General features: G+C 37.8%; 1 long non-coding RNA gene across 1 annotated transcript; it reads right to left on the bottom strand.

Annotated features, from left to right (window-relative positions):
• Nucleotides 1–2,739: 2,739 nt before the first annotated feature.
• LOC116710139 (uncharacterized) lies at nucleotides 2,740–26,748 on the bottom strand. The gene is made up of 2 exons (XR_004337046.1): nucleotides 26,676–26,748; nucleotides 2,740–3,638 (listed from the first exon to the last, which is right to left on the bottom strand). It is a non-coding gene; the product is annotated as an uncharacterized LOC116710139 (long non-coding RNA).
• Nucleotides 26,749–26,777: the final 29 nt, after the last annotated feature.

The following is a 26,777-nucleotide window of genomic DNA, read 5'->3' as shown; positions in this document are numbered from 1 at the left end:
GAATGTTTGAGAAATCCTTCAAACTCCATGGCAACCATTCGGCTGCGCAAAATGCCTGGGTGGACCTAGCTTCATCTTCGAGGTCAAAGTTTCTTCTAACAGAGCACCTGTCCCCCCAATCAGCTCCTTCAGACTAGTCAGCAGTGATTAGCAAACACCTAGTGGAGCATCAGCAGAGTTCTCATAGAAGCTACTGATAAAAACATTAAAAGGTTAGTAGAGGAGCCATGTTGTGTGACTTTCTGAAGAAGGAGTTTCAGAAAGAGCAGGAGTTTCTTAAGGAGACAGATGCCCAATTTTAAGGTATTATATGATGAAGTCAAATTTCCTTTAAGTCACATTTGATATAATATTTAAAGATGCTGTATGTATAAAAAAGTGAAAATATAATCAGTTTGTACCTCTACCTACACTTTGTGTTTCTGCCATTGACAGGAATTTAAATATCTTTTCTATACTAGTTTTGCTTTTTTTCAGCATTGTGTGCTTTTTCTGTTTGTGACTTTTTTGGTTGAAAATGGCTGAATTAGATATAAAACTAAATTAACAAATAAAAATATAAATATCAAAAATATCTCTTCCTGTGGTTCATATTTTAGAGTTGCATAAGATGAAATTACATAAGATGAAATTTCAAAGCTTCATATTGAAAAATGTATTCATTGGCTCTTCATCACCCAAAATTCAAGATGTTCCTGTTGAACTTGATCACCGGTTTTTCACATGTACTGAAAAAAAATTGCTTTCCATCCAGTTGAAATTACAAGGTGCTTATCAGGTGCATACTTCAGACTGTAATGGCAGAATTGGCTGCGTGACACAACTCGGCCACAGCTTCCTATAATTCATCTTGGTGACAAAGTAAAAATTTCTCTTAGGTGAAACCTTCAGATGGACTGGAATTCCTTGTCCAAATAAGAACAAAAAATTTAAAAAAATATTACCCTGAACAAGATGAAAATATTACAGTTCAGATTAAAACACATTTTTTCTTAAATCTGTATAGTCATAAAATTTTTTAATTAACTTCACTGAAAAGTCACCAAAGAGGAAAAACATAACCGATGACTAAAACGCTTTCAGCATCCATCACTCTCAAGCAGGAACAAGCTGGAAGGGAAACAAGACTGATGGTTTTAAAGAGACTGCTGCATTTGACAAAATGTCCTAACCATTTTCTTTACTCTTTGCAGAGAGGACATGGGAGATTTGCATTAAATTGAAACATTTTGTCAAACTTCTCAATTATTAGAAATGTCTGAAGACTCCAGGTAAAAATTTCTTGGTGAACAGGGTTTGAAGCAAGATTGCGCTCTTTATGGTGACATTAGAGGAAATGTTTGATTTTTACAAGCCCTAGGAAGTGAGCTCCAAACTGCAATGGAACATGAGTCACATGATGAACAGCTGGATGCTACTACTGGCGGAAATGACAAAGACAACAGGAAGTAGCAGGAGGATGATGGTTTTTTTAATTGCAGCTCTCACAGCGTCACAGTTCATGAAAAGTTGTGTCATTCCAACGTGTTGAATCGTTAATGTTACTGTAAAATCAAAGACTACAATTTCCCCAAAGTGCTGCATATGTGTCACTTCCAAGTAGGCGGGGCTTGTTGTCCCAACACCTGAATATAAAACGCTGACGTCTCTTCTGAGGCTGAAAGATGATGCACCATGAATGAATTATAAATATACCTCCTGTCACAGTTTAACACCATTGCTGCCATTATTTTTAATGACTTATTGCATGAACAAGCTTACTCACATGTGATTTTAATGGAGAGAGATCATTTTATAGCGTTAAGACTAGTGCTGTAAGTGGTCCTGTATCCAATAATAATACCAGCACTTTGAAATGTTACCTGTCAGCATGCTGGGGCTTTTTCAGTTATTGTAACAGGTTTGTGAGTCTGCATTTCCTCATAGATTTAGTTGTTGGGGTTAAAAAAAAAAGATACTCACATTGTGCAAAACTCAGAAACAGGAAAACCGGGACATAGTTATAATACAGGGGACTGTATAGCAAGCACAAACAGAAACTATTTTCAGATAAAAGGAAAGATAATATTTTTGAAGTGCCATGGGTTTGTTGAGACCACATCTAGTACTAACAAGAAATTTATTTTATAGGCCATAAAAGTACAAATGAATTTATTAATGTTGTTAATTATTAGATTTTATTGTATATATTTATTTCTTCAATATTATTTTTCATGTCAATGTTAATGTCATGGGGCTGTTAAGTGACTCCATGACACTTTCAGTTTGACTCATTAGGATTTGATTAGAAATCAGTTTTGTTCTTTGTAATTTCTACAGTAAAACTATTATTTATAAATCAATAGACAGATCTCTATGAAGATATAATCCATGGTTCTGTCCCTTATTTGTATAATATTAAAAGGATCTGGAACTTTTGTTTTTCTAATTAAAGCACTGGTTCTTACAGTAAATGCCATTTTGGTGAAATTTTATAGAAGATACTCTGATGTCCCATTCTCCTGAAGGCAGCACAGAGCTGCATCACAAGAAACTGAAAGAAACAATGCAGAGTAGAAGAGTTATGATTAATATAGATACAGTTCTACCCATGTTTTAATGTTTCAGAGCACAGTCTTTTGTAAATAGTTCAACGTTTAAACTGGTATTGTTGTGAATCTTGTATTTGGCCACTTTGATTCAGATTCAGCAACTAGCATCAGGCAATGGCACAGAACAAGAAAAAGCTGATAATCAAAGTTTGAATCAATTTTTTATTTTCCACCCTGATTGGCTGCTGTTAGCTCTACTGATTTTAAATTCCATTTTCTTACACACCTGTAAAAATCATTTCTACTCACATGGTTTTTTTCTTCTCTGTTAAACTAATAATTCAGTAATGTGTTTTTCTTTTATAAAACACACATCCAGAGAGGCTCTGAGCTACATTTAAATGAAAATAATGTTCAGTGCAAGTAGCCTACATCTTCTTTGATGGGGGGTGGTGAAGGACCTAGATGACAGATAAAGGGCGCTGGCTCAAAAAAGATTTAGAAACACTGGTGTAATTAAAGGAGCTGTGCACAGTGTTGTTTAGCAGAACAAGTCATAACGTGTCCTTGAACATACTGTTTACGTATTGAGTAACATGATTTTCCAACATGGGATTCTTTGATAGTCGAGTGAATAAAATGAACTAAAGAGCTTCAGGCACAGCAGCAAGCAGATTATGTGATGGTGAGGGACTTCCAGCAGAGAATCCTTTCACCTCCTAGCATCAGGTGTTCGGTGATGTGGGCAGAGTGATCTTTCTTTTCTATTACACAAAGTTGGAAGCAGACATAACTTGGAATGAGGAAAAATTCAAAAATATATCTACAATCTTCTTTAAGGAATTCCAGTTGAAAGAAAAACCCTCGGTCCACATTCATGTAGGACAACATGCCTTGTCTTAAACGCCGACTTCATACACAACACTTCAACAGATGACTCATCCCTCCCCCACAGAGAACCGATCTGGATATCATGGAGTCAGACAGGGACACCATGCTGAGACAGAAGACGCCCTGAAAGACTTAATCCACTGAAGATTTGTAGTAACTTCTCCAAGACATTTTGAACAGTAGTATAGTGAGTGCCAAGAAGAACAGTGGGGCCGGCTGTCAAAAGACAAAGAAAAGTATTTAGTTTGAGCAGCCTAACAAGACTCTGTTAAAGATCCACATTTGGACATAAAAACAAAGCGAAAACTTGATAAAATGGATAAGTTGACAGCAGTGCTTCTTTCGTCCTGATCACAGCCCCACTCACCCATCCGCTCGTCCCCACACTCGGCGCTGTCTCTTGGCTCCGCCCACTTTGCTGAAATCTTTCTAAATTTCTAGGAGCGGAGTTAAGCTTCCACTTTAAGAACTGATTTGAACCAAACTTGAGACTTGACTTGAGTCTTTACTGTAGGAGGATGAACCCAAATGAATACATTTGAGTGCACACAAATTAAGAGAAATGTAGCTCACTGTGTAGGGTGTATATGATGGAGTATTAGGACTTTTTCTTTCTTTAATTACAAGAATAAAGTCATAATATTGCAACACAGTCATAAGCAGATTAAAGATGCAATATTACCAGAAGAGATCTATAAAACTCCAAGAAAAATATAGACTTTTTCAATGATAATTACCAAGATTTGACGCGACGTCTAGTCCAATAAAACAAGATAAGATAAATACTGCATTTATCATGAGGGAAATGTATATATCAAGTAGCCCAAAGTACATGCATCCATTCCATATATCCATTTGTCCTGGATTCTTTCTTGAAAATCATATCAAAGTCCTGCTACTAATAATAATTTGAAGCTGATGTGTTAAAAGATGAAGTATTTCCTTATTTGTAGAACAAATACCAAAACTTAACAAAATCCTCAACATTTGTGTAGCAATTCCCATAAAATGAATCCTTATATTACTTTATTCTTGTAGTATTTTGACTGTTTTCATAATATTATGACTTTAATCTCATATTATTACAACTTTATTCTGGTAATATGACTTCATTCTTGCATTATTTTGACTTAGTTTTCAGAATATTATGACTATATTCTTGCGTTTCAGCCAGTGTTGTAAATGCTGAATCAAAGTCTGCCTGTAAACAACCCACCTGCACGGCTGAGCTTTTCCTTCAGGTGTAACAGTACTTTGTGAATCCCCACCTGGAGGACAGCCCACTTAATAAGGCCTAAATAAAGTTTGTTTTTTCCAGTCGTATGAGCCTTTATCGCCTCCCGGAGAGTGAATGTCTCTTATTTGTTGGTGTTGTTGTGATTGCCCGGGAGAAACCCAGGTGTGTCAAAGAAGCCGAGTAAAGCAGCAGGGGAGAGCAGAAAATAAAATAAAAAACAGCACATCTGTTATGGGTCACAGTGCTGTCAAGCGTGTGGACCATATGGGCCTCCGTCTCACCCCACTCCCTCTTCCCCCCACTAATCTGACGGTCACCAGAGAGGCTCTGAGCTACGTTTTAATGAACATTGTATGTTATTAAACTCATTATGTCTAGACTCTCCTTGCACCGCAGCCTCCTGCAGCTTCTTCTTTTCTCACCTCATTTCACTCATTCACACGAGGAGATGCACAAACACAAACATCTACTACCTACAGACAACACTTACGACGAATTCGGATCTCTTAGCTGCTGGCGCTATACCGGCTTCTGTTGCAGCTTTAGGTGCAAAACCACAAATTATGATATTTGGCCTCCCCAAAAAAGGATCTTAGAGACATTAGCATTCAAACTCAAACCGCATGCAAATGCATATTTTATTTCCTGTACACACGTCAACCCCCTACTCTTTTGTTATTGCATAAATCATTTTAATCAGTGTCATTAACCCCTGGAGATATGGCCTTACATCAGAAAGGGAGAAATAATTACCCCCGCCGATCAGTCGATTTTGGCTCGGTTTGTTGGCATGTATGGATTTTCAAGTGGAACCTTGTTGTAATTATCTTTGCAAATGAAAAGACATTAGCAAGGCGTATTGATAGTTGTGCAGGGGCATATAACTTGATTAGCTCAAAAGAGGGGATCAGCACGAGCAGAGATGTAATTTGCGGTGATGGATATTTCAGGAGTCATTTCACTCGGGGGTCCCACCTCCTGTCGGACGTGCCTCGCTTCGCAAATGAGAAAACAGGCGGTTCTCCAGCCAGCTCGGCGAGCAAAGAGAAAGAGAAAGACAGCAGCTTTGGCAAAAGTTAGGAATAAAAGTGGGGGGTTGTTTTAATTGATGGTGTTCATTGGCTTTGTTTTGTAAAGTCTGGTATTAAGGGGTTTTTCTCTTAATGTTTACAGAAATTCGACATTAGAGACGAAAATAAGCTTAAGTTTACAGGGGCAGTATTATGTAAAATTTTGATGACAATATATATAATGTCATCAAAAACATACCTGGAGTGTTGCCATTTAAGTCTGAGAAATCCTTAAAAATCAGCTGTGCAAAACACCTGGGTGGACCTAGCTCCACCTTCAAGGACAAAACTCCTCCATGGAGCTGCAGTTTCCAAGCTTCCTCCTCATGAAGGGCCCCTACCCTGCCACGTTCCAACTCAGCTCCTTCAGACTAGCAGCAGCAGTTAAAAATATTGTTAAAGGGTTAATAGAGGAGTCATGTTCTGATGACTTCCTGGCTCTTCAGAAAGAGCAGGAATTTCTTAAAGAGACAGAGGCCCAATTTCAAGGCATTAAATTACAAAGTAAAATTTCTTTTAAGTCATTTTTGAAATGTGTAGTATTTTTATACCTGAAGGTCACAGTTACACATAATACTGCCCTTTAAGCCTCTGTCCTAGAAAACAAACAAAATAAAATTTTCCCCACTTTCTCCTTTTGAAGTCACATGTTAAATGTGACTTCAAAAATATTAACACAGATTAACACAATTTGATCCACAAATCAAACAACTCTGTGTAGTGAAGTAAATTCCCATCGGAGTTCTCTTCTGTCACTTTCAAATGCTATTTTTGGTTCCACTCTGACAGAGAAAAGCAATTTCTTCATGCAGCTTTTTGAAAGATGAATCACAAGATTTTAGTGTCTAAAGGAGCATTCCAACTAAAACTTCCATAATTTTCCACTCTACAACCACAAATGTCAAGGGATTTTATTGTGATTTTATGCCATAAATCTGCAAATAATTTTTTTCAAAAAGGTTCTCATTTCAATTTAGATTTGAACTTTGACTGGGCCATCTTTACATGAGAATCATCTGATCCAAAAGCTTTCATTGTAGTTTTGTCAGTACTTGTGGAGTCGTTGTGTATTAAACCTCTAAGTGCTCTGTTTTTATGTGCTAATAGGAAAACAATTGATGTTTCTGTAGAAATATTACTTCTTGCAGGCATTCCAATTAGAGCTTGCAGCACAGCCACCATTTTCTGCACTACTGCTGCTGCTGCTTTTCCCTAAGCGGTCGGTGCCTTAAATTTGCATATACTTCTGGATTATAACCTTGAATATAAAAATAGTTGCAATGTGCATTCTCCATTGAGTTTGTGATTTAAAAAGAAGACATACAGTGCAATTTATGGCTTAGGAACCTTGGGCTATTTTAATTGGATAAAACATTTTCTAATTGTAATTCTTGTGCAAAAGAGAGAGAGACATGAAAGGGAGCATGGTAATTAATGTGACTGGTGTGCTACAATCATATTTCTGTGTTGCCGTGTTGCAGTTTTCTGCCCATGAAGGCTTTACAGACCATGGATGCAGAAAGTAATAATCTTATTTTAAACAGATTAGGCTTGTGATAATCCTGGAAATGACTCACAACATGGAGCCTGATGATGGAGATGCTGGCAACAAAGCCATTATCGCCTCGCATGTGTACTGGAGAAACAAAAAGACCCACAGACATTTACAGGGTCAAAACCTGACTGCAATATCATAAAACCTAACTCACAAAAGTGCAAAGGATCTGACTCGACTCCAAACTATTTGTTTCAATAATCAATGACAAATAAAGAAGATACTTGAACTTAAACAACCAATTGTAGTAATAAAGAAAAGGACTAATGCTAAACTTCTGATTGGTATTTAAATATTAAAAGCAGTGTTTTCCAGGCACATAGTGCCATTTTGTATCACAATCAATTAACTATGCTAACTGTCACGTACGGTTTTACATGATACTGCCCCTTTAAGTGCCATATGTACTTTTCTTGCAAATTTGAATTTGGTTAGAAGACAATCAGTATAAAAGTGTTTTACTAATACATGTATAGAGACTGAAATCTCTGAGTTTTGTTTTAGCAAAATACCAGATTCTCATTTGGTTATAGGTTTGGTCTTTGACTGGGCCATTCGAATGTGAGAATAGACATTGAGGTGAATGATTCTTCTGGTTGTATATTTAGGCTAGTTTCTAGTGCAAATATCTTTGCACACACCATACAAAACTAACTCACAAAAACTTTTCAGCAAGATGCAGGAGATTGCTTTGAGTCACAAATTCCTTAACAATGTACTAGTTTCACTGGCAAATTGTTTCACTTATAATATGGTAAAATCATCTTGCTGTGAGAGAAATAATTTCCCAGTTGAACTATTACTTTTTAATCAATATTACAGAAATTGATGACTTAAAAACAAGCTCCCACTTGGTGAAAAGTTTGTTTTGTCTTACTTTTAGTTAGTTTTGTTTTATTTTAAGTATGCTAAGGAATTTGAGTTTGAGTTTGATTAAAACTCCCCTTGCATGGCCAGTCACTGAAGGTGGCTTTCTAAATTTTGGTAGTTGTTGTAGTTGTGCCAACCTTTCTTTTTTTTTTTTTTCAGATGATGAATTAAGCAGAGCTCTGAAAAAATGTCCAAAACTCGGGATGTTGTTTTATAATCCTAATAAAAGACATTAAGCTGCATGGTTGTTATGTGATATAAAAGAGAGAAAATCTGCTATACTGTACATACTTTCACCAAACTTCTGTAAAGGTTTATTGTCTATAAAAGTTTGAAGAAGAGAGTCTCTCAACATAGAGGTAAATTTGTGCTCTAAGGTTTGTTCTTTTCCAGCTGTAGCAGTGAAACGCTGAACCGCACACAGCAGGGCTCTCACACATTCAATCTGTGACCGGTTGCTCATCTAACATCTAACGCTACACACAAAGCACATTCTGACCGACGACACAAGGGCACCTTTTCCTGAATAATAACAAACAAACAAAGGCTTTGTTTGCTTAGTCTGCAGCCATAGAGAGTGGCTGCAGACTAAGTGGAAGTCATTTCTTTCCCTCTTTCCATATCTTCAGATTTCTGGGAGATACATGTGTGCTCTCCGACTCAAACAAGCAGTTGATAAATGAGTTTGGGAGCGTTATGTAGGACTATGATTCTAGTGTACGCCTGCAGTCAACCTGCCATTTAGTAAATGTGTCAGCTGCTATATACTGTACAACCCACTATGTCAGAGTGGGAGACGGGTTGTAAGTGCTCTGCAGCACAGCCCAGACTCTGACAACAAGGACCAGTCCAAACACAAAGGTCGACGTGGTGTGGAGAAAAACAATGCAAGATTAAAAGAACATTCCACCCTTTTCTGCATCACATACCAAGCAGTAACCATTATCGCTGCAGGAGACTTTAACTACAAACAAACGGGTTTTCTTGTAAATGTACAGTTTTGGATTCTGTAATTGCACATTAGCCAAGTCAGTTGAGGTTCCTGAGTCCACCCATGCCTTACCGCCCACTGACAGGCTGGTCAGTGGGTGTTACTGACCACCCACAGACCACAGAACGCTGAAGAGTGTACAAACAGAAATTAACAATGTAGACAAAAACTGACTAGCCATATTTTTAAAGAAGTTTTCAAGCTGTTGCTGTATTCCTATGAGAATTCCTCCAATGCTAACGTCTTACTTAACTTGAAAACCTCGGTTGGATTCCAGGCTTAAAGGAGATTAAGGACCAATCACACTGCTATTCTGAGCAAAGAAAGGACTAAACCTCCCATCTAATACATTCTCTCCAACAATGCATATTCAAGACATGCATACAAGGTCAAAGATTCTCAAATTCAGGAATTATAGATGTGGGAAGAGTTCCAAAGCTTGAAAAAAGACTAAGTTTTTCAGCCATTCATCTAAAGTCTTTGAATAGCTGCAAGACATTTATAATAAAAACCAACAATATAGTGCACTTCACTAACAAAATTTCAAGGAATATATTGAGAATTGAAAGGAAAGTAACTTTGTAAGGCACTGGATGAAAGACATCTACTGTACCTTCCAATGCTGGACATCCATAGACTGTTTTACCTTGTCCAGTTTTAGGTTAGTTCATCCAAACACCTTTCACCTTTCACAAATGAAACTAGATGACAGACTAGCATGAAACCTTCTTCTTTCTTTAGGCAAAGTCTGGACTTCACATGAACCATTTAGCCTTTTTTCTCAGTTGTTACCCACGTACAATAGGAATGCTTTTAATACTAAATAATCTTACTACATCAGATTACCACGGTCTCGAACCAATGGTCTAAAAAGCCCCCAGAAACAAACAAAAACAACAACAACAACAACAGCAGCAGCAGCAGCAGCAGCAGCAGCTTTGTATGCAGCAGCTTCTTTTGGAACATTTTGCTTCTGCAATTACATTAATTGGTCATTTTAAAAAGCACCTTAAAAAATGTAAAATAGATAATGAAATTACATTAAATTGGTGAAGTGGGTGAATTTATATTCAAAGTGAATATTGCTTTATTATTTATCTCTGAAAATATGCATAAAATATTAACTTTGTAAGGTATTTCATGACATCCTTTTGTTATGTTTTGTAAAATGTTAAAAAATTTCTGGCTGTTGATTTGATTTTAGTGTTTTGATTTTGTTTGTGTCTTAAGGTATTTTGCTGTGTCTTTTTCTTTGATAATGTTTGTAAAAGTATGATTTTATTATAATGTTTGTGGATGAATGCTCTCTGCTCCATAGCAGACAGGGATCCTCAAACAGACAAGAAACTTTTCATCCTCATCAGCAGACATGGTTACTTTTGACGTGAAGGTTATCCTGCAATAGTCAGCCCCGCCCACTCCTCACTACTTCACAGGGCTGCCTACTGACCAGTTCTCCGTCTAACAGGTCCGGAAAATCTCTGAGACCTGGGTATTACCCTAAAAGTACTCTATAAGAGATAATCTATTTAAACTGGTGGCGAAAGTGATTCGTCTAGCTCTAACTACCTCCAATCCAGAAGTTATGACCCTTTACAGTTAAGAAACAATCAGCTGAGTAGCCCTCGCAGCTGCATAATTCCAATAACCACTTCTGTTAACGGTAGCCCACTTTCTAAATCATAACTTGCACTTGGAACCGGCTAGATTATGTTTAGTGACTTAGATGTAAGTCCCAGGGTCATTATTTACTCTCACCAAAGGAAATTATGAAGCCTCCTCTTTACTGGAATCATGTACATTAGTTTTACCTTAATTAAAAGAACTGGACAAAGATTAAATGACTCTATTAATTCCAATGTCCACCAACCTCATTAGAATTTTATAGTATAAATTTATTAAGCAAGCTTAAGCAGGGATATGCAACATACAAATCAATAATCAATCGTATATAATTCAATAACAGTGTAATAAAATTTACATGTACAATCATACTACCCTGTCCTCTTTTCCCTAACTTGAGTCGCACGTTCTGTAATGGAATTTCAAGGAGCAGATTCAACTCATACCCAGTCGATGGTGGATCTTTTGGCAACAGGAATTTCTAGCATCCTTGGTTGAGGTCTTTGCCTTGTGTGGAAAAAATCCTCCTTAGAAAAGAAACAAAGCAGAACGGGTTCGAATCCTTTTGCAAAACCCAGTTCCTCATCCCTGAGGGACCTTTGTCCTTCCTCCAAGTCTTGTTGCAGAGTTTGAAATTGCTGGGTTGAGACGAGACCAACGATCGAATAAAGAACCAGAGATGGGGCGATGGGACCCAGTCCTTTCTTAGCGGTGTGAAGTCCGAGCTCCCCCGTGGTTCTGAAGTGCGGTCCGTAGCTCAATCTGCTCCTGCAGGTTGTCTCATCTTCTGCGCCGCCGGACTGGGAACAACTGGTTCCTCTTTTCAGCCCGTTTTTATACATTTCTCCACCATGTGTGTGTATGGGGGGGGTTTGGTCTACGTGACTTTCTTCACATCTGCTGTCTCTCATGAAAAAGTCCCCACATTTCCCAACCTGTTTCTGCTGACCGTAGTGGAAGTTCCCGTACTTCCTCATTCCCCGTTGCCTCAGCCAAACTCACCGCACCACCCATCCTGTGCGCTCTGGCCATCTGTTCAGAACTGCTTGCGACATTTCCTGTTATCAGGGCTGTACTGCATTTCTCTCTGTTCTATAATTCACTATCATTTATTATAATTCATTAAACACATTCAATCTGTTGTTAAACCTGTTTGAATTGATTACATAAGATCACAACTTCATATTCATTGACAATAAATCACATCTTTTTTCTTATTGTTAATCATTAACATAATCATTACATAGTTAAATCATTACCGATCATTAATCAGAGATTCTTTGCAGAAAGTTATGGAGTGATTACTTATACTCATAGTATTCAGATTTATTCAACTTAATTAACTTTTAATCAAACCACAAGATTACTTTATTTCTTCCAAGCCATTATGCATCTTTTTCTGCGTGTGCCTGGAAAGATCTCATACCCTTATGCCAGTTTTCTTGACAGACGTTTTCTTTTTCACCTTTCAATTCTTAACAACTTATCCAAATGCTATCAGGAAATGGGTGGAGATTTTTGTTTAGTGGGCCGACCACGACCAGCAAAGGGCCAATATTGGATTACATTAAAAGATGAACACATACATTTTCCATTTCAAGACGACTAAAGAGGATCATCTGGTTCTGACCAGTGAAACCTGCACACCAACAGGCTTGTTTAAATTTTGTCTGCATGCACTTTAGACACACCTAAGAAATGTCATAACTCCATAGGTGGTTAGATTTAAGCCTGAGTGTGGCTAAGGAAATTACACTCCAATTTTTGGAAAGCCATAGTTAATCTATGATTTTACAAAATGTATTTTCCAATGGAGTCAGACTGGTAGTGTTTTTCTACCCTTAAAAACATTATTTGCAAACTATGTGATGTGTTTAATCTGGTTATCTCTTGGATGCTCTAAAGAAATTGAGAATAAACTAGGGAGGAAAAAAATGAAATCTACCTGTGGGGAAAAAACCCTTTCTTGGTGCATACTTTTATTCTTTCTTAGAGAATATAAAAATAAAAGAGAACTTGGGACAACTGAAATGGAACTTGGAGAAATAAAGTAAATGTTACACAGTCCTGGGTTTTGGAGATGCAGTGCTGGTAAAACTGCTGCTAAAGGATTAATAGAGGAACCATGTTATATCATGTTATATATCACTTTTATAACAACTGTGAGTAACGTAGTGTTATAAAACAGCACAATGTGCCTGGAAAACACATAATTCTGTCACTGTATATTTTGTTCATCGGTGGGTAGAGAAAGTCCAGCTCTCCAAGATCTTTGACCTCATATAGGAATCAGATTTTAACATTCAGTTTGAGAAAGCTTATTGTTTATACTGACTTTGGATCAGTTATAGACCGGTAATAAAATAATGCATTTTATTTATGTTACAATTAATTTACAGCCAAATAGGAAGAGTTCAATAATTAACCTATAGATGAATTTGAACCTTGCCTACTACTTGCCTGTGTACTACTGGTCTTTAAAAATGATGATGTCTTGAAAACTATGAAGGTATCCATAAAAAAAATAAAAATAAATAAACAGCAGCATCACAACAAAAGCCTTGTGACAAAAATAGACAATGTAAAGAGTAATCCTGTGGGACGGTTTTCTGGCTGTATCAAGAACCTGCAGAATAAAGAATCATTTTTATCATGACAGTCAGCATACATAGATTCTGCAAACATGCTTTGCATTTTCATTCCAAGTGGAAAGGATTAAGCCAGCATTTGCTATAACCTCTGTAACAAAAACAGAGCTCAGTAGCACAGCAGAAAGTTCTGTTTGACCTTTCAGTTGTTCAGATTTCAAGTGCTGTTATTTGTTGTATTTGTTGCGGCTGAACGCCTGTGAAGAAGTGCTGACCGCTGCGGAGATCCAAGCGAACGGAGTGGCTTGTTGTGTGCTGGGCATAAAGGTATTGATTATCGGATTAAACGGTGGTACTTCACACAGGATTTATTACATACAAAAGATTTTTGCAGAGACCTTGAATCTGATTTATGGATATTCAGCAGAAAAAAAGAACAAAAAAACAAAACAAAACAATGACCATGACAGTTTAAATGATTACAGTTTTGACTTTTCTGTTTTAAACTTAATGAAGTTTAATCCTAGTTTAGTTCCATACATTCAAGGTTCTTTGGAAGTGATTTTCACAGAGCTTCTTTCATTTTTGTAACTATTGTCATAAAAATACAATGGGATATTATAACTTTATTCTTATACTATGATTTTATTTTTGTAATATTCTGATTTCATTTGTGCAACAGAGTTTGAGTCTAACATAAGCAGAATATAGATGCAATATAACACCCCCCCACACACGCCCACCTCACCCCCGCCCCCCGTGCATGCGGGTGTGTGTGTGTTATATTGCATCTATAACAAAACAAAAAGCACAACCATTCTGAAAAATTTTACTAAAAGCAAATTAATAGGGGTGGCAGATTTGGGCATAAAATTGGATATAAAATGATTATCTGCTAAGGTGTTGAAATATTTACATTCTTTTGTTATCTTGTTATGGAAACTTTCTTATATTCAGCCTGAACTTCTGTGAATTTGGAAAAGTTGCATCTGTTGATGTCAGTTTGTTGGCTTAAAGGCAGGGGGCAGACCTTGTGTGACATTTTGTAACCAGATAGAAAATCTATCCATCTGAGATTCACTGTATGTACAACTTAATTAAAACATGCTCCAGTAAGAATGTTTTTCCAGCAAGTCTGTTTTTCTCCATTAATTTCTGATTAAAATAATAATGGGAAGCTATAGTAATCAATTGTCACCTTTTATCATCAAGAATCCATAATATTGAGAACAGTTCTGGGTGCACAAAGCCTGAAGATAGAAACCACTGTTGAATATGTGTGACCTTTAATCCCTCAGACAGCTCAGCATGAGCATCTGTCCATCCACCATGATCAATACAGCCACATGGGGTCAGAGCAGCTATGGAAATATATCGCCATTCAATTCTGCAACATGACCTGTCACTTGAAGATGAGTACATAAGGTGAAAACTGTGCAGAAATGCTGCAGGCCCAAACCTGTTGTAAGGGGCTGCTGGGAACATCCGGCAGAGTCTCCTGTGAGACAGAGCTTTAACTCCCATCTCCAGCAGAACTTTGAACACGTTCGGGGGAGGTGGTGAACCTTGAGTCTGAATGGACCATGTTCCGTGCCTAAATTGTTGAGGCAGCTTATTGGAGCTGTGACCACAAGGTTGTCAGTGTCAGGCTGAAGAAGGAGTCCTATCGGGCTTTTTTGGCCTGTGGGACCCTGGAAGTACCTGATGGGTACCGGCAGTCCAAACGGCATGCAGCTTGGGTGGTTGCTGAGGCAAAAACTCGGGAGTGGGAGGAGTTTAGAGAGGCAATGGAGAAAGACTTCTGCATGGCTTCGAGGCGTTTCTGGCCCACCATCCAGCATCTCAGGAGGGGGAAGCAAGACAGCACCAACACTGTTTATAGTGGGGATGGTGTGCTGCTGACCTCAACACAGGACGTTGTGGGCAGGTGGGCAGAATACTTCAAAGACCTCCTCAATCCTACCAACATGCCTTCCATTGAGGGAGCTGAGCCTGTGGACTCTGGGTCGAGCTCTCCAATATCTGAGGACGAGGTCGCCAAGGTGGTTAAAGAACTGGCAAGGGTGGGATGAGATTCACCCAGAGTTCCTTAAGGCTTAAGTCTGGTTCTCCCGTCTTAGGCTGCTATCCCTGCGACCCAATCCTGGATGAGTGGAAGAAGATGGATGGACATATATACAGTATATATATTTTTAAAATCTTTTTTGGGATAAAAGATAGAGTTGTGGAAAGTTAAGAGGCTGTTTCTTTAGATGGACAAAGAAGGAGAAGCAGTGTGTGGTGGCGGTATTGAGAGCAAAATGCTTCACAGCCTCAGGGATGTGCTGCTGAAAGAGACAGCATAGTGGAAGGTCTCTGCATGTCGACAGACTATTTGCTTCCACCCAGTGAGCAGTTCTCCTCCCTATGACTGAAAGCAGGTACACTGTACAATTCCAGCAAACAGGAAGCTTTTACACAAAAACTAATTCTTCCCAATTAAAGGCAGAAATGATTATTTAATGAACCTGAACTGATATCATCTTCCTTGAGGGGACTTTGCATATTCCACGGTTAGCTATATGTGTGGCTATCCTGCTAATGTAAAAATAAATAAATAAATAAAATTTGCAATTGCACTGAAAAATATTAAATAGAAATAACATTAAAATCACACGTGATAAGTCATTAAAAATCATGGCAGCAACTGATATAAACAGTTACATGAAATATATTCATAATTCAGCCACACTGCTTTCAGCCAATCAGAGGAGACGTCTGTGTTTATTCAGGTGTTGGAGCAACAAGCCGCACCTATTTGGGAGCGGCTACGTGTGCAGCATTTTGGGAAATTGTACCGTAATGAACCATGAACCGTTCACTTTTTATGAACCGTGATGCTGTGAGAGCTGCAACAAAACAAACCATCCTCCGCCTGCTACTTCCTGTTGTTTTCTTTGTCGTTTCCACCAATAGTAACATCTGACGATCAGGTAACTCGTGTGATGCCAAAAAATTACAGCTTTGCAAAATACATCTATTTCGATACGGTAGAAAAATCACCTTATCCTAGTGCAAAACCTTTTTACCAAAAAACATGCCCTTTTTTAAAAATTCCCCTGTTTCCATTAAGCAATTTCATTTTTGTGATTTCAGTTGGTTAATGGAAATGCAGCTAGAGAGAGAGAAAAGGGTTAAGGGAAATGATGAAAGACTGAAGTAAAATTGTCTCCGATATTCATGACGTTATTCACTTGGACTTTACTGCGTATTTCAGGTATTCCAAGATGTAAGATGTTTCCTCGATGGCATCAGCTCACGCTAACATGAAAAAGTAAAAAAAAAAAAAATCTAATACAATGAAGACTTTTTTTTTGTCAGTTTAATTTTTCAAACCATGGAACAGACCATGATATCCCTGTAAATACAATATAGAGTATGAGGTTTTTCTTATTATATTAAAATAGCTTTCCACACAAACCTTAGGCTACATTTACACAAGACTGCTGTCTGAAAAGTGCTGGTAAGTAATCACAACGTCAAATTAGGGGATTATAACTTTTTCACATAAGGCAAGGTTGGTTTAAATAACTTTTGTCCCTTAATGAATGAAATCACTTTTTAATACTGATATTTTTCTCCTTTTCTATGATTTTGATATGACAAGAAAGCAAAAATAGACAAACTCTCTAAGATTGTCATTGCAAGATTTTTTATTATTATTTGGTGAAAAACCTTTCAAATGCATTAGAACTTTGAGATGATTCAATATGTGATGGGTTAGAATATGAGTCACATGCTAGAGGAGCAACTTTTTAATTCTTATAGAAAATAAAGACTTTGATGCTGAAAATCACAACATACTGACGGCATAAACAGAGCATTCATGCACACACACAAACATAGGGCATGACAACGTAACATTTGTGTTATGTATGCCATTTTAAGATAATCTCTGAGAATGGCTAAATGAATATCCCTTGTTGTACATGACAGCAATTCAAAAATAGTTGAAGTTCCCATGTGCTCATAGTTTGATAGAGAAAGAGCCACAGCAAAACCGATGAGAAATTATGCAACAGCTTTGGCACATCCTTCCAAGGAAACCCGAAAACATTTTTCTCCTCGCGGGGCAGACTGGCCTGGGGAGTAACTGTTCACAGTAAGATAGCAGCTTTGGTTTCTTCAAGGCACACATGGCTGCATGGCTTTTAGAGAGCAGCTTTCTATTTTAGGCAAATGTAGGCTGGATGGTAGTCAGCGGTGTACATCAGAAATTACTTTGGTAAACTTAGCTACACTATCAACTCTCACCACACTACTTTTAAAATTTTTCTGGCTTAAAGAAAAAATATTAATCATCCACCAATCTATTAAGAATCATAGTTTTTCTAAAGCTACAATTGTGCTGTTCAGTTTGACTAAAATCTCGCTTCATAGATAGTCTGGGCTTTTTCCCGTTGACTTGGATTCCTCCGGTAGAATTTCAACCAGACCACTCAGTAATCGATGACTTTGATTTTCTGCTCAGTTTTGGAATTGTAGTCTGCCCGTTGAAGTTGTTGGTCACACCTCCAAATATTGAATGAACATTACCAACTGAATGGTTGGAACATTTAATGTTTCAACCATCCTCCACTCTCTTCACAGTGGAGGATGGCTGTTTACAGTACTGACAATTTCCGGTAAAACTGAACCATTACATATACCACAGGCAAACGTTAGCCTGTGGTATAAGCATTAGCAATTGGGTAAAATTTAAAACTTCAACTGAGTCCATACCTCCATGAAGGAATCATTTCTCACTAGCCGAGAGGCCACACCCTCTGGATGAAGCGGATAACATAGGACAAGGATCTGGTTTCTACCAGGCTACGCTTGACATGTAGATGTTGTCTACATCTTCTTGAGAAGATTGTTTAAAGCTTTACTTCATCCATCCATCCATTTTCTGTACACCCTTGTCCCCAGTGGATTGGGGAGAGGTGATGGTGCCTATCTCCAGCAAACGTTTCAGGCGAGAGGCGGTGTCACCCTGGACAGGTCGCCAGTTTGTCACAGGGCAACACAGAGACAGACAGGACACACAACCATGGACACACTCACAACAAGGGAGGATTTAGGGAGACCAATTAACCAAACAATCATGTTTTTGGACTGTAGGAGGAAGCCAGAGTACCCGGAGAGAACTCACGCATGCACAGGAAGAACATGCAAACTCCATGCAAAAAAACCCTGTTGCTGCAAAGCAACAGTGCTACCTACTGCACCACTGTGCAGACCTAAAGCTTTACTTTTCACAGGCAAACATCATTTTTGATTTATTCAGTTTAGAGTTGCAAGTTCTGTAACACTGATTTTAGATGCACATGCTTACATATGTCTTGAAATAACAAACATGTTTCCACCACCTCTTGTTGTTGCCAATGATGGACACATTGAAATGCAAAGTTGGCCTTACATGGAAATTAGAACTTGTTAAAGTTCAGCCTCACAGGTTTCTTGCCAATCTGTGTGACTGTGTCACAAAGAATCCAGCATGACTAGAAATTAAAGTTGGGAGGAGGTAAAAAAGGGATAAAAGATCATTCTATTCTGGGTGTGAATGTGACATAAAGTCTCTTGCATATTTAAAACTATTGGAGAAACAAGGCAATTGACAAGTTTCTTTAGCTGGCTTTTGTCACCTTTTTCAGAAGTGGCTGTAAAAAACCCAAATAATAGCATAATTTCTGAATTTTCCATCTTAAAAACAGCAGATTAAATTAAGTTAATAGTTTTTACATTGACCACAAAATTGTGCAAATTGAAATTATGAAAACAGATTTGCCAAATGGAAATGGATGCTAATTTCACTTTTTTTGATAAAATGTGCACTAGGATGAGTTAGTTTTTCAGCTGTATCAAAATTCATGTATTTCACAAAACTGCATCACACAAGTCATATGATCAACAACCAGATGTTGATACTGGCAGAAAAGACAAAACACAACAGGAAGTGGGAGGATGATGATGATGATGATGGCATGGCATTTTTTAATCATTTATCATGTGAAGAAACTTATTGGGATATGAATTGCCCTTCTTAGCTAACAGAAACACCACAAAATTGTGTTTTTTGACACTAGTGGAATAGTGAAAACGCTTTGCGCACATTTGTAATGGAAACATAGCTGCTGCCTAGCATTCACCCATCCTGAATAAGCATATAGTGATGATAGGAAGAAATGTCCAATGGCCATACACACAAACTTTGACAGATCACCAGCAGTGCAGCTGTTTACATTTGTTTAAATAAAACCGCAAATCTCTTATCTCGAAGACTATCTTTTATTTGCAAAATAAAGATCATGCCTACAAATGTAACAGACTAAATATTCTGTTCTTTGTGAGGGAAATGTTTGCATGTTTTTAGTGCTGAAAGCTGATACACTAGCGGAGCTGTTGTCAGTCAGTTATAATGGCAACAGGTCTGTGAGTAGCCTAGTCGACAGAGTGAGAAAAAAGAAGAATGAGTTGTTTTGGGTTGTTTTTCAGTGGTTTCTCTGTGTTCTTTTCCCTTTGCACTAAACTAATAATACCAACACCTCCAGGTTTTATTTTGTTAGCAGTATTGTTCTACCAGTGGCAGTGAGGCATTGATGACAAGTAAAAGAATTGTCTTTTTGCCCTCTGTGTTGTGGCGCATGCATGAAATTTCCAGATGTGCACAATAAGATGCAATGACGTCTGAATAGCAACTTTTACTGATGTTTCAATTTAATCTTTTTCTCTAAAAATGAATAGAGATTAAAAGAATCAGGGATGGAAGTACACCAGCTTCAGCTCTTACAGCCTCATGCCAACCGTTTTTGCTCCTTTCAACTTCCACCAATTACTTTCTGCAGCTTCTAGGGAAGCAATATTTTGGACATGCTATAGAAAATACACCCCATTAAAGAATGCCAAATGCCTTTTCTCTGTTGTAATTGGATAAATAATCTGTTAAATGACGTTACAGTTGAAAACCTAAAGGCTTCATCAGATCCTCAGGCCAACACCCCACATTGCATCTGTTTTTCTTCTTTTAATTGATAGTTGTGGTCACTTTGCTTGCACTGAAATCTGTCCACTTATGATTAGATTACCCAAATTAGGAAACCATCTGGTGCTCAGTGATGTGTTGCTGATAGTTGTATTAAACCAATCAGGAATACAAAAAAAGAAAGAAGAGGTATGAAAATCAGACCATTTGCAATCCACTTGGATAAAAAGATCATCAGCTGGTTTGTGAGAAAACGAATGAATATTTTCTTGCTAATGTCTGGTCTGTGTGTTATGTGTTTGACATTAAAGTGGTGCTCGGGGAGCCCAAACCCAATCAATTTCTGCAAGACAGTAAGAGAGAAGCCAATTGCTTAAGTGTTCAGATAGTCTGATTGGAGTCCCTGGCGACGGCTGCTGTCAGTAATGAGATATAATAAGTGTAACCCTGGGAGACTTCTATTCACGTTCTACCTGGGGAGACCAGAGTTGCGATGGCATTTAAAGTCTAATTGGAAATATTTTTGTACTCTATAAAGGATGGGGCAACTTATAGGTACTTCTTGCTGGGTGTGACACAATGAGGCATGACAGAATTATTTGAAACTATTTTATAGAGGTTTAGTATCAGCCGATACGATACAATATAGAAAAACAGCTGAATTGACTTCAAATGTTTCTTTTTTTAAAACACAGGCATAATTGTACTTAATGACAAATGTTTTTGATAACTCTGCACCAGAATAGCACACTTAAAAACACCAACAGACAAGACAAGGTTGAGACTCATCATGATTCACCTACCTGTTTAGTGTTCACTGAACCTCTTCCACAAGAACCAATAAGAAATGGTAACATAGTAAAGTTAAATTAAATTCAAACATACTTTATGAATCCCAAAAGAATAAAATAATGCTATATAATAATACTTATACAAAGATATTATTGTCTATCAGCCTTTCTTTTTAATTCCACTAGAAGACATGGTGCCCTATTAAAATAATACTCCCATGAGCATTCCTACATATTGTAATATCAATATGCACAAGTATGGTGCGCAAAGAGTAAAAGTTTGATCAATGTTATAACATCTGCCCAATGATATTTGTACTGTCTGATTAATTCGGCCTATAACAATCTGATCATTTGGCACATTCATAAAGCACTAAAATTTCATGCCCAGACTGTCAGCTGATCATTTAATATGAAAAAAATAGCAAGAGACCGTGACCTCATAGAAACGTGAAGTACCCAGTGCAGAACACTGTGAGTTCTATGCCAATGGTCTCAGTACATGAACTTTTCGTAACAGTAGCAGATCCCCATAATGACTGACAGTACTAAGACCCTCCTCCTGACTCTAATTGGCTGTTTCTGACCAATTAAATGGCAGTAGGATCACAGGGAGGCAGCAGAGGTGCATCAATCTTTCACAGATTATCTGTGAAAGATGGCAGCAGCACCTCCCAACCCCTCTAGGGGCAAGGGTGTTAGAAAATGGATGGATGGGTGGCTGGATGGGTGGGTGGGTAGGTGGATGGACTGTAATGTGCTGGGGTTGAAGCATCTCTAAGGTAGACCTTTCCAGGTTGGAAAAACAAATCAGACGGGCCGGCTCAGTGGTCGACACAAGGCTGGACTCTCTGGCAGCAGTGGCAGAAAGGAGAGCACTGCAGAAACTCCTGGCTACTATGGACAGGAAAGCAGGTTCAGTGGGAGACTGCTTCTTCCAAAGTGCAGGACCAACAGACTGAGGAACTCCTTTGATCCTCTCGCAATGAAACTCTTCAACTCCTCCCTGGAGGTTGGAAGGAGAGCTAACAGGAGTACAACAGAAACAGAGGGATTCTAGGATTGGGATGTTAATGTTAAATGAATAAAAATAATGTTTTTAAGTATTTGATGTATACATACGTATCCATCCATCCATCCATCCATCCATCCATCCATCCATCCATCCATCCATCCATCCATCCATCCATCCATCCATCCATCCATCCATCCATTTAATAGGATTTTCTGTAAGTATGTATAGCAATGTGGCTGGAAATACCACTATTCCTATGCATGGTCAAGGCTTAAATTTTTATTCTTGTGTATCTTAACATACTGTAAACCACTTGGGCAGAGAGATAAACTAAAAGACTAACATTTCATTTATGTAGCGTTTGACCTGTCATGTCAAATCATATCCAAACAACGCTCAACAGACCAGCAGCTCATTTTGCCCATTCAATAGAGGAATTATTGTTATTCTCAGCCTTTGATACCGAGGCAACTGACCGTCCAAATGGTTCTCCTGGAAGCGGTGGACACAACAATGGCTGAATGGGAGCATGGGGATGAACATGTCTGTGGCGTCAGCGGTGCAAAGCGCCTCTGTTAATACGGGGTAACAGATGCTATGAATGGCTTTATAAATGTTTGAGTGGGCTGTCAGAATTATGCGTTGTGGCATTTCACCATTTGTGATGTATAGAGGAAAAAATATGATGTGATAACCAAGAACAGAGCTATCTGTTCTGTGGCACAGAGCGCGGGGGGGTTGAGTGGGGAGAGAGAAAAAAATCTGATCCTAAAGTGCGGATTTGTTGGGAATAATGGCTTTCACAGCACTCGCAGATAAAGCATCTCATTTTGTAGATGTCACACAGTGTGATCAGTGGGGACTTCTCCGTGGTATTTCAACCCAGAGATGCCTTTGAGATATGAAATCTTTCTAGACTGCTGCCAAGGATCAATGTACCTCCTCCTAAGCAAACATTTGCATTCGCCACACAGGCATTATTGTATGAAATTGTCTTCATGCAAAGCGCAATCCTTTAGAAAAAAAGCTGTGGGGAGCGATTTTTCTAGCTTACAAAAAACCCTGCTGTGGCCTTGTTCAGTTCATAAAACCTGCACAACATCTGTTAGATCAGAGTTTTTACCATTAATAGTTATCACATAAGTAATTATGAAAACATGACTCTCTAGTTTAGAGTTAATAAGTAAGTACATGTAGAATCCTGATTAATTATTGTCTTTCTTCACAGGGTTGATCTGTTATCTTTTTATGTTATGCAAGTTCAAGAAATGATGCTGTAGTATATAAAGATAATAATTTATTTCTCAGTGATATTTATCCTGTATGAATAAAGGTCAAATAAATAAAGAAATATAAAGTTATTTAGTTCATGCAAGTCATGCATAGCTGAATATTAAATTACATGTGTCATTACAATAGTCATTTTACATACCTTATAACAGTTGATTGTTCAATATTGAGAAATATGTCAAAACATTAATGACAAAAATTAACAAGTGATCACAAGGCAACAGAAAAAGAACATTTTCTTTGATATTATGTCTTGAACACCAAACTTGGGCATCAATACCAAATATGGTATTACTGATAAATAGCACAGCACTGGCCAGTAATGCTTTGCCATTACTGATAAATGCAGATGAAACAGAAATGAAAATACTAATAAACTTGGGCGTGGCGGAGGCTCGGGGGTGAAGTGCACAGCCTTCCGATAACTCATACATCTGCTGACTGATACTTTTTAACAATCACAATTATTAAAGTGTTTTTTCTTAGGTTCTACAAAAAAACTTTGTAAATGGCAGACAGAGCTGCTTGCTACTGCAGAACATTATTTTGTATATTGAATGTGGGTTTTCAGCTGAAACTCAAAGCCTTCTTGCATCCTTAAATATGACATTCACAGTGAGGGGAAAAGGTATGCCTCTGTGTAACAGAGGGAGCAGCTCAATGCACAGCTGACAACCCCACTTAATTATTTTTTACAATTTTAAAAACAAAGCAGTACACTCCTTTGTAAAGCAGAACTGCTTTCTGTAAGCTCTGTCTGCACACGATTAAATGCATTTGCAATTAAATTTATTACAAGTCAAATTATTAAGGGTCATCAAAACAGATTTCCTTATAGCCTACTACTACTAGCCAAAGTAACATTCAACAGATATAAATGCTGTCAGCACAAACAAAGCATGAAAACTAGCTGTATGTGTTTAGTCAGCTATATCTTTAGGTCAAATGATAAAGTAAAGAACGTTGTAGGTGACACAATGTCAGAGCTTTATCCTGCAGCAACATTCTTTATCCAATTAAGCCTGTGTAGAAGCAGTACCCAGAAAATCTCGGTGGGAATAAATATTGTTTATTGTCAATGTAAAAAAAAACATATGGAGCGACTACAGCCTCCAGTCAATTCATACATATGAATGTGACTCCAATGCCTATTTTTAAATGCTTAGGAGTGTAAGTAAAATATCCTGATGGGAAGCGTTACTGATTTAATGAAATCTGTAGACATCAGCAGGTTTGTGCTGACAGAGGAACCAAATGAAGAGGAAACAAAGTAAACAGAGTTTCTTTCTACGTCTGTCACAATAACAAATTTTGATGGACAATAAATTGTCCCAGAAGTTATTGTGTTAAAGATATCGTTGTTTTGAGGTCATTTTCAAATAATATCATCGTAATGGCAAAATAATGCAATAATATATTTGCAAAGATCGATGAACTGTAAATTCAAAGGAAGATTTAAAACTAGAACTAGAAGACATTTTAAGTATCCAAAATAAATACATAAAACAATGGAAACAAAAATAAAATGAATATTGAAGTTTCTGTAAACAGTACTGTCCTTCAACTAAAGGGCTAATAGAGACCAAAGAATCAGACTGAAGACTTTTGTCAGATTTTGGAAGAAAGAGAGAGAAAATAGGAAAACAATAAATCATGCAAATGAAAATTATTGAGCTCATTTTAATTTTTCATCTGATTAATTAATTTGTTGCTTATTGAATCAGCCATATTTCTTTCCTAATAAACTTTATGCTCACAAACAACAGCTGGTGGTATTGATATATATTAGACATACTGTAGTGGATCCATGGGTATGGCAGAAAACATTTTTTTAAGTTGTTTTCAAAATGTGTTGTTAGTTGTTAGACAATATAAAGGCCAAATATGATGCATGTTTAATACTTTCAAAAATAAATAGGTTTTCCAACTCAAAAATATGATGCCCTTTAATTATAAAGCTGATCCCAAAAGAGGAGTTTTCCCTAATATCAAAGTGTGACATATAGTAAAAACGACAGGGTTGTTGTGTCAAGCTTGACCTTAAAACTTTGCTAAAATAAATAATAAAACACAAATGTCCAAGGCCTCTGAACTACTGTGGCTTTAGCTGCGAGTTAATTGGATGTCTATGCCTTTGGACAACTGATTTATTTTCCCCAGGATAATTCTTCATCTGGAGCGTAACTCTGTTAATGTGCAGCCTGAAAGCTGACATGGCCTAATCTCCTGAGTCACCACCTCCAGTCTTACCATTCTAAGCAGCTCTGCCTCCCCCACAGCCACGAGCCCCAAACACACTCTTCAATCCGTCCCACAGAGCAGACCTTAAAGTAGTTTCTGGGCTCTCGTGCCCACTGAGATACATTTAAATCAGGTATGTGACAGCTGTGTGTATATGTACACTATGAATATAAATACTTGTGAGCGAGGAAAAAAATATAGGGTGAATAAAATTTAAAGTAGAAAAGGCTGTTTTTTAAAACTGCTTCTGGAGCTGCAACATCTAAGCTGCATCTGCCAGTAGCTGAAAATAAGAAGGTAAATATGAATTGATTGGAAGTGGAACTCCCACAGTGTAATGTACTGCGGTGTTTAGAAGCTAGGCGAAGAGGCAAAGTGAAAGGCTGTGGGCTTTAGAAATGGGAGATTCTTAAAGCAGTGACTGAATTTCAGGAGCAATTTATTGTGTTGCAGTGAAAGAACCCTGACTCCCTTACCCCGACTATTAACGACTTGTAGTAAATTATGAAAGCCAAGCCATGCACTCATAAACTGTGCTGGGTTAAAAAGATTTCAGCTTGGGTTACCTAGCAAAAACAAAATGCTAGATTAAGTATGAGCTGATCATGCACCGGCTTGACTGAACATAACAGGATTGGGTTATGGGTGTGACCCAGTTTACTGGGTTAGGCTTTTTTTTATTCAAAATGACTTGAATCAGCACATCATTAAAGCTTGGGTATGTAACTTTTGTAAAGAAAAAAAAGTGTTTTATATATTTGTTAAAACTATGACCATGTGGTAACAGCACAATATGAGACAGATAATCTGTGAAAAGATCAATCTGCTCCATCTCCTCCCTGAGGTATTATTGCCCTCTGAAGAAATGCACTGCTCCAAACCCAAAACAACCAATCAGAGCCAGGAGCACGGTTGTAGCACTGTTAATCAACCTCGGATATGTGCTGCTCGACGTGCTAATGAAGGAGAAATAACTTACCGTGCAAGGAAAACCGTTTATTCTCCGTCATCAGTGGCTAAGCTAACTAGCCGTATCATTCATGGAATAGCATAGCAGAGAGAAAGAGGAAGGGTGTGAACA

The sequence above is a fragment of the Xiphophorus hellerii genome, chromosome 20 (assembly GCF_003331165.1).
Source record: "Xiphophorus hellerii strain 12219 chromosome 20, Xiphophorus_hellerii-4.1, whole genome shotgun sequence".
Classification (NCBI taxonomy): domain Eukaryota; kingdom Metazoa; phylum Chordata; class Actinopteri; order Cyprinodontiformes; family Poeciliidae; genus Xiphophorus; species Xiphophorus hellerii.
The sequence above is the reverse complement of the archived record's forward strand: the minus strand, read 5'-3'. Positions and strand labels throughout refer to the sequence as shown.